The sequence below is a fragment of the Physeter macrocephalus genome, chromosome 17 (assembly GCF_002837175.3).
Source record: "Physeter macrocephalus isolate SW-GA chromosome 17, ASM283717v5, whole genome shotgun sequence".
Lineage (NCBI taxonomy): Eukaryota > Metazoa > Chordata > Mammalia > Artiodactyla > Physeteridae > Physeter > Physeter macrocephalus.
Window position 1 is genome coordinate 38,261,289 of NC_041230.1, and position 8,503 is coordinate 38,269,791.

At 49.9% G+C, this 8,503-nt stretch overlaps 1 protein-coding gene across 4 annotated transcripts in view; it reads right to left on the bottom strand.

Moving 5' to 3' along the window:
• SMPD3 (sphingomyelin phosphodiesterase 3) overlaps positions 1-8,295 on the bottom strand; it is an 83,784-nt gene extending 75,489 nt beyond the window's left edge. For all 4 annotated transcript variants that reach the window (XM_055079276.1, XM_055079277.1, XM_055079274.1 and 1 more), the window contains exon 1: positions 8,143-8,295. The gene's annotated coding sequence lies outside the window, so the exon portion shown is untranslated. The remainder of the gene's footprint in view (positions 1-8,142) is intronic.
• Positions 8,296-8,503: the final 208 nt, after the last annotated feature.

The following is an 8,503-nucleotide window of genomic DNA, read 5'->3' on the forward strand; positions in this document are numbered from 1 at the left end:
GTTAAGAATCCGCCTTCCAATGCAGGGGACACGGGTTCGAGCCCTGGTCCAGGAAGATCCCACATGCCGCAGAGCAACTAAGCCCGTGCGCCACAACTACTGATCCTGCGCTCTAGAGCCCACGAGCCACAGCTACTGAAGCCCGCGCACCTAGAGCCCGCTCTCCGCAACGAGAGAAGCCACCGCAATAAGAAGCCCACGCACTGCAACAGAGTAGCCCCCACTCAGCGCAATTAGAGAAAGTCCGTGTGCAGCAACGAAGACCCAATGCAGCCATAAATAAATAAATTTATTTTTTTAAAAAAAGAGTGAATGGATGGGAAAGATGCATTTCAAGACCAGAATCTATCCCCAAATAACCTAGCCCTGGTACTTAAGTCCCTGGAAGTCAGGGGCCTCTCAGCAGAACCAGGGGCCATCCCACCTCCAGGCTCTTCCCCACTTCAACCCACCCACCACACTGACCCAGGATATCTGACCATGTTTCTCTCCTTCTAAAGCACTTCCAGGGATTTCTGCACTTCCTGTGGGACTAGTCTCTAGAAAGGAGTTTGGTTCCAACATGCTCTGTTAACATAAGTCTTCACTGAGCTTAACAGGTATTTCTTTGATCTAGAAGGCAAACTTTTGGAAAAAAGATGGTCAAGAATAGCAATGATGTGCTCCTTCAGAGCTGTGCAGTAAAGGGACCACGGCCACGTTCTCCTGGGGCTATGGTTTCTTTATTTATGTCCCTTTATTTTTAAAGTAAAACTGCATGTAAAGTGCTCTAAACACCAAGATCAGAATGCAGAACTTCAGGATAAACATGACAGAGTGATGCCTGTTTTGCTGCTTGCCTCATCGTCCCAGAGAAAGAACCTCACGTGTGTTGATGGGACAGAGGAGAACATGAAAGATGCTGAGGTGTGCCCAAAGTTACTGAGACCCTACGTTTTGGTGTAGACACAATCAAATGAAACTGTCCTTTAAGCCTCCTCAGGGAACAAGCAAAGATGGCGGGTGAAGCAGTAGAATTGTAGAGAAGACCATGGAGATTCTGAACAGAAACTTTTCTATTAAAGAACACCTGAAATCCCATTTAGTCATAGCTACCATTTTTTGAGTGCTCAAGACTCCATAACTTGATCAAGGCCAATGGGTGGCGGAGTGGCTTTGACCTCGCGTATGTCCAACTCCTATCCAGCATCTTTCTCCTAAAGCACAAGGCTCTCATTTCCCCAAGGAATCATGGAGTCCAAGAGACTTAGAGCTCTTGGGTCATCTGTTGTAAGGACCCTCTAATCATCCTCTTCCTCAACTCATTAGCAGAGGTCAAGACCTGTGCGTAATTCGGTTAGCTAATTTGTTTATTCATCATATGCTTATATAAATGGCTTGAAATCTTTCCTCAGTATACTTATTTGCAAGAAAATTGGGCCCACATCAAGGTAATTCATGAGCTTATACTTACAAGTGTTTTCAATCATGTCTTAACTAGTAGTAAATCTTTTGTTTGATTTATCTGAAAATTGTTCTCCTTCCTCTTGCCCCTGTCTTGTAAGATTCTATGAGCCCCCCTGATAATAACAACAGCAGCTAAGTAAAGATAAACGCGAGAAATTAATTTTAATAATATTGTTTATTTAACCTAATGTATCCAAAATGTTATTTTATTTTATCCAAAACATTATTAATGAGCTATTTTATATTTTTTATACTAATTTTTCAAAATCTGGTGTATATTTTATACTTACAGCACATCTCAGTTCAGACTAGTCATGTCTCAAGTGCTCAATAACTACATATGGGTATTATATTGGAAACACAGATATAAATAGGCATTCTTCTTTTCCTATTTCATCTGTTTCTATTTCAACTTTAGGTTTTGCATTAGGATTGGATCATAAAAGGCTATGTTAATGGAAATGTGCCCTTTGGATAATTTAATAAACATTGCAGCGGTTTAGGACAGTGGAAAGAACATACCTTAGGAGTTATAAAACCTGGGTTCTAATCCTCAGCTAACCGGGCAACCCTCAACTTCCCTCAGCCTCTTTCCTCATGTTAAAAAAGAGATGATGGCTTATGATTATTAAGTTTCTCTTATAGCACACACCGTTTTCAGGGTTTCTGCAGCTGTTTCCTCTTTCCAGTCAAAATTTTTGTATGACTGCTTATCCCAAGTTGGAGTAGTGTTCCCTGTACCCAGTTCTGTGCCTGGCACACTGCAGGAACAAGAAATGTCTGTTGAATGAACGAAAATCCAGTTCTTTGAGGGATCCTCGGGCCTCTCAGTTTTTGCAGAATAACTATAGCAGCCTTAGCAATTAATTACATTTTCATTTCCTTTCTCATATTAGCCTAAAGTGCTGACAATCTAAGCTTTCTGAAGGGTAATAGCAAGGATTAGAAACCATTTCCTATCCTGTTAGCAAAGGAGATGGTGCTCAGCTATAGGCATGACTGCCTAGAGACCCCTGCAAAGGGCCTCCCTCTTGTTACATGCTGTTCTTATGCTGAGGAGAGTTAATTAATGACTCTAAATAAGAAAACAATCAAATCTGTTTGCAGTCATATGAGTCAGAGCGGACCCAGATGGGGAGCTGGTCCTTGGCCTCCAAATGCCCTCGGGAAAAGCAATAGCAGTCTTTGCTCCATACGTCAAGAGCCTTGCAAAATCCCAACCTAGAAGGGAAAGGAATTGCTCAAAATGGATTGGAGACCCAGCATGATGTGAAGCAGTTTCTTAAAAGGCCAGGCCCCCTGCCTGGGTGTTATGCACACTGAGGTCTAGGGAGAGGAGAAAAAGCACAAGTCTATTTCTCTCTACTCTCTTTAGACACCCAAACCTACAGCAACCGCATGGGGAGTTCTCAGGCACAGGCCCCCTGTGTGTGTGTGTGGCAAGATTGGGGCAGTTGACACTGCCACCCTGGGAGGACTGGAGAATATGTGGCTTAAAGCCCTTCAAGCCCCAAACCTGCCCACCTTCAGGACTCCTGTAGCCACATATGAAGGTGGAACATTGGTTGTGACGGCATGAGGGTGGAACTGTGATGTTTCCCTGAGATTAGTTGAGGCTCACAACAGTGAAAACTTTTATTTTGGTGTTAGAAGCTTTGCTGTGAAAAGTCTGAGAGAGGGAATAGGTGGAAGGAGCCTCTTAACAATATCCAAGTGTCCTCAGCATAGGAACAGGATGCTAGCAGATAAAGATAAGCCCGTTTCTTTAGCTCTATATGTAGCTCTATATGTATATGTTGAATAATAACAACATCCTCATTTTGTTTTCCTCTCTCTCTATTCTTGCAAGCTTGGCTTCCTGTGAAACTGTTCCACTCTGGAAAAACCCTGGACCACTGGCCATGAGGGTCATACACTCTCCTTTCCCCTTCCTTGGTAATCAAGTTCGGGTAACAAGATGTAAAGTATGTGGCAATACCCTTGCTCAATTTGAAAGGACTCCTTGTGATTTATGTCTGAATCTTAGTTGGTCCCCAATCCCATTAGTCTAAAATTTGGTTAGAATCTCACAGAAGACAGTACAATACTTCCATTTTTCTTCTACAATAGCAGTAGGAAAAAAAAATAGTGGTCAGGAGGAGTCTCTGGAGTCTAAGATATCCAGGTTGGAACATAAACGTTGCTCCTTCTGATCTGTATAACCATGGACAAACCCCTTTCCTCTCAAAGCTTCATTTCCTTATCTTGAAAGTGGGAGTATCACCACCACCCACATCATAGGACTGTGAGGATTAAATACATTCTTACATGTGAAGAGCCTGACTCAGAAATGTTTCCTCTTATTATTAGCTTGTAATTCTTTAAATAGGGATTGCTGATGGGTTCATTCAAAGTGATGCAGTAGATCGTCTACAGCTATGTTTTCTCCTGTTCCATTCTGTGACGAGCTTTGGGGAAATCCTCACAGAGGCTGTGGTCCTCAGAGCTTGCTTCTACTCCATGCCCTAAAATTCTCCCTTTCCACTAGGCGGGGCTGGGGCCAGTGCTCCAGAACCTTGGACAGCTCCACACCCTAGGGACTGCTGGGTGGCCTGAGGGAGCCGGAAGCACTTGGGGGATTTTCCCAGAAGGGCTGCATTAGTGTGGGGATTTAGGAATTCCAAAAGCCACAGTCTCATTCCCAGCATGTGCACCACTTGAATGCATGCTGAGATTCTTCAACACAACCAGCCCTCCTGGAAAATTCTGAGGAGCCTCTCCTCAGAAACTCCATCCACAGGAGTTACCGAATCTTCAGGGCCTTTCCTTCTCTCCTATGAACTCCAAGGATTTTTTCTTTTTTGAGCCCAAGAAGAACAGAAATACTACCCACAACTTCCTGTATCTGCTGATATTTAATTTGTTTGGCTTCAGTACAAGGATTAAACATTCTTGATTAACCTCCAGTGAAAGTAATAATGTATGAGTATGAAGAAAGGCTTTAGAAGACAGAGATTCATGTATGAATTTAAAAAAACCATGTTATTTCCTGTATGTGATGTTAAGTGACATTCTCTAATTAGGATAAGCAGGTAGTTCAATTTATGAGATAATTTAGCTTTTTGCTCTCCAATGCAGAACACAACACACATATGCAGTCACCTTCCAAACAGGCAAGGAGGAGATTAAGTCCTATTTTTACTTTATGATACTGAGTCATGTAGTTCAATGAAAATCACATGGATGCCAAAGTAAGAACAATACCAGGTATTTAAATATCTCTTTTCCTTTAAGGAGCTCTAAAGAGTTTGTGGCTGCATGAAATCACTTTAGAGCAACACCAGGAGAGGAGACACATGTCATCAGGTGGACATTTAAGACTGAGCACATCTCATCCATCTCCCCTGCTCCCATCATTAGGCCTGGAGGAGCCAGTGTTTCCCAGTTCTTTGCATTTAGAAATAGACTCCTGATATCTGCATTTTCTGGGCCGTATTTTTGATGAGAAAAAGAAAGCATATGTTTGAAAAATATGTTTTTGACTAATAATGAGGAAGAGGGGAGGATAAAAGTAGAGTAGGAAGAAAAAGGAGAAAGGAATCGAAGAAGCAGAGGAAAAGACAGGAAATATGCTTAAATCTCCCTGAGCTTGATGAATGTTTTTCATGCATTTTTCTCTTAAACAAATTTGATGCCCACCCCCAACTGGATGAAAACTTGAACAAACGTCTTTAGGCCCTCTTTAAATATTTCCATATAGACGAGGACAGTGGCAGTTCCATTGCTTGAGGGAACTGCAGACAAGAACGTCGACTCAGGACTCCAAAAGCAGACAAGTAGCCCCCAAATGGTTTTTTTTTGTTCGTTTGTTTTTTTGTGGTACGCGGGCCTCTCACTGTTGTGGCCTCTCCGGTTGCGGAGCACAGGCTCTGGACGCGCAGGCTCAGCGGCCATGGCTCACGGGCCCAGCCGCTCCGCAGCATGTGGGATCTTCCCGGACCGGGGCATGAACCCGTGTCCCCTGCATCAGAGGGCGGATTCTCAATCACTGTGCCACCAGGGAAGCCCCCCCAAATGGTTTTTACCTAACAATGCCCACACCCACCTTGAGCTTTCACACCGTGGGGGAGTGTTAGTTGCCAAATTTCAACTTGGTTTCACTTCTGCCCAGCAGAGGCCGCTGTGGGTACTTGTGGAGACTGGACTGGGCAGGGCTGGGCTGGATGGTGGCTCTGGTAACTGTTCTTCCTGTGGTTCCATTGGCCACTGTCTAGCCCCTCATCATACAGGAAAGGAGTCTCTGGTGACACCACCTTTGCTGTCAAAGTGCTATGAAACTGAGGTCACTTGGTGGGAGTGGGCAGGTCTGGGAAGGCTGTCCTCATCCTCCAGGGATATCTACTCATAGTGATATATCTGTGTCACGTTCGTGCCCTCTCCGTGAGTGTACCTGGTATTACTGAGAGGCCACCCGTCACTGACCAGCAACTCCAGCCCCATGGTCCTTCCAGATAGAGGCCAAAGTGACAAAAGTTGTCTTGCCACACAATCTTGCACCCACCTCATAAAGGACTCTGCTGTTGAGCTCCCCAAGCCCCACTTGTCAGTCCATGATGGTGGGGGCAGAATTCTGGTCCTTAGGGCAGCCCGTTCCAGCAGGGTAAGGTTTCTGAGGGATGGGAAGGGCAGAGCCCTGGTGAGGATATTAGGGTCAGACCCAAATCTCCAGAAGGGCTGAAGAGCTCCACACACTTGTGAGATCCCACTTTCTGCGCCACACCGCACGCACATGATCTGAAGCTACCTCCACCCTGAGGGCATCCACTTGGACCCTAGGTCATTACTGCAGCTTGAGGGTTGAAGGGGTGACTACCCTGCCCCCACCCCCGCCCCCATCCAAGGCCAGCAGTAATTGATTCTTTTCACACACATCCGGCCAGATGCACAAGGGACACACACATGAACACTGGAGCACACATTGGCACCTCACCCGGGCATACACATTCACACACTCTGACCCGCACCCTCACGCATGTAAACACACTGTGACACATACAAACACACTCGAATCCTGGAACCAAATTTGACCTAACACGGCTGATGGAGCAGGGTTGGGGGGTTCAGTCAGGATGCCCCTACAGCCCCTGGCCCACTCTTGCCTCCTGAACCCTGGGCCCCTCCTCGAGAGGCGGAGCCCCTTGCTTGTCCACGTTCTCGTGGTCACAGGTCTTGGAACGCCGCACAGAAGGGACCCTGGCTACCATCGCACACACGGCATCCTGGGTGCTGGACCGGCGAGGGTGGTGGTGTGCAGGGAAGCAGGGTGTGGGGCATAGTGCCCTGCCCGGCGCAGCCGCCTCCTCCCTTGGGATTTTCCATCCCGGCTCGCGCGGGACCGCGAGGAGCGAGCGCGCTTTGTCTCCCGCCTGGTTTCTGGCACGTTTCCGCAGAAGCTCCCCGCGCCGCGCCCGAAGCCTCCCCCACCCCCCACTCCCCCGGCCGCGCCCCCCGCCCAGCCAGTGGCGCAGGCCCGCCAGTGCGGCGACCGCGGCTTTGTCCTCTCGCGGATGCCGGGGCCGAGCGCGAAAGCCCTGCGCCCGGAGCGGCCGCCGCATAGCCGGGACACAGGTCTCGGCAGCGGGTTCTGAGGCGCACCCCGCGACGAGCAGAACAGCCCGAGGGTCTATGGGCGCGGGGGGCGTCTGCTAGTAGCTCCAGGGCTCTTGAGAGGGGGACTAGCCCTGTCCCGCCCAGCATGTGCCCATCCAGGTCTGGCTCCCCTCTGCGGTTCAGCAGCCAGGGTCTCCGGGGTGGGGCGGGGCGGGGAGGGTCGTCTCGACTTAGGGTCCCTGGCCTGGATCCAGTTAGAGAGGACCAAGTCGATAAGGCCCGGGAGCGGAGAGGTCGGGAGGGGTTATTCAATCCCTTTTACTTTTCCCCACCGCACACCCCACACCCAGGCCACTCCGACCTTAGGCACGGGGCCCAGATCGCAGAGGACCCGGAGAATCCGTCAGGGCTCTCCTGTACCGGCGACTCCTAACAGTGTGGGGAGGGGTCTCCCGGCCTTTGTCCCTCACATCCCATTCCCCCCTACCCCCCCCATAGCCTAGGCGGGTCCAGCTGGGAGGGGGAAGAGTCGTCTGGCTCCATCTTCATCCCGTCCCCCCTTTTCACAAAACCCTAGGCTTCGGGGGAGGGGTGGGTACGAGGAAGGGTCTTCCTGACATCCCCAAACAGCGCTTCCTCAGGAGGGTCTGAGCGGAGGAGGAGGAATACCGCGGTTTCATCCATCACATCCAGACCCTCTTTGTAAGCTCAAGCAGCCGAGGTGTGGGGAAGGGTCCTCCTGCCTCCGATTCTCTCATCCCGGAACACTCCCTGCCATCCTCAATAATCCAAGCAGCCTCGACTTCAGGCACAGGCGGAGGGAGTCTCCCAAGCTCTCAACGCCCTCTCAAGAGAGATGGTGGGGAAGGTCCCCAGCCCTCGCCCCTCACGCTTAAGAGCCTCCTCCACCATAAGACAAAAACTAACCAAAGCTGCTCCGACCTCAGGCGCGGGGCCACAGGGAGGCCCACGAGGGGTCAGTCAGCAGCTCTCCGGGACAGATGGTCTTGAGGGCGGTGAGGACAGGTCCCATCAACTCCCCAGGCCCTCTCACGCCTCAATTCATTCCTTCCTCAATAAAACAAAAGCGAATCCAGCAGCACCGACCTCAGAGATGCGGAAGGGCGGTCGGCGCCCGGCAGCGCATCCAGCTCCTCCGGGCTCCTCACGGCTTCGGCTTCCAGGCGGAGGGCTCTCGACGCGGGGCGGCGGCGGCGGCGGCAGAGAAGGCTGAGACCGCTCCTCTTCGCTCCGGAGCCTCCCTCGGACTCAGCACCTGGAGCGGTGAACAGCTCCGCGCCTCATTCCGCTGACCCCGCCTCCTCCGCGCCGCCGTAGCCAATAGAGATCCGAGCCCCGCCCAGGGGTCGTCCATTGGGGGGCGCCATCTCCCCTCCCTTCGGCCCCGCCCGCGGATTCTTCTGTCTCTCTTCCTAGACCAAATCCCCGAGAGCCCGCCGGTGTTTTC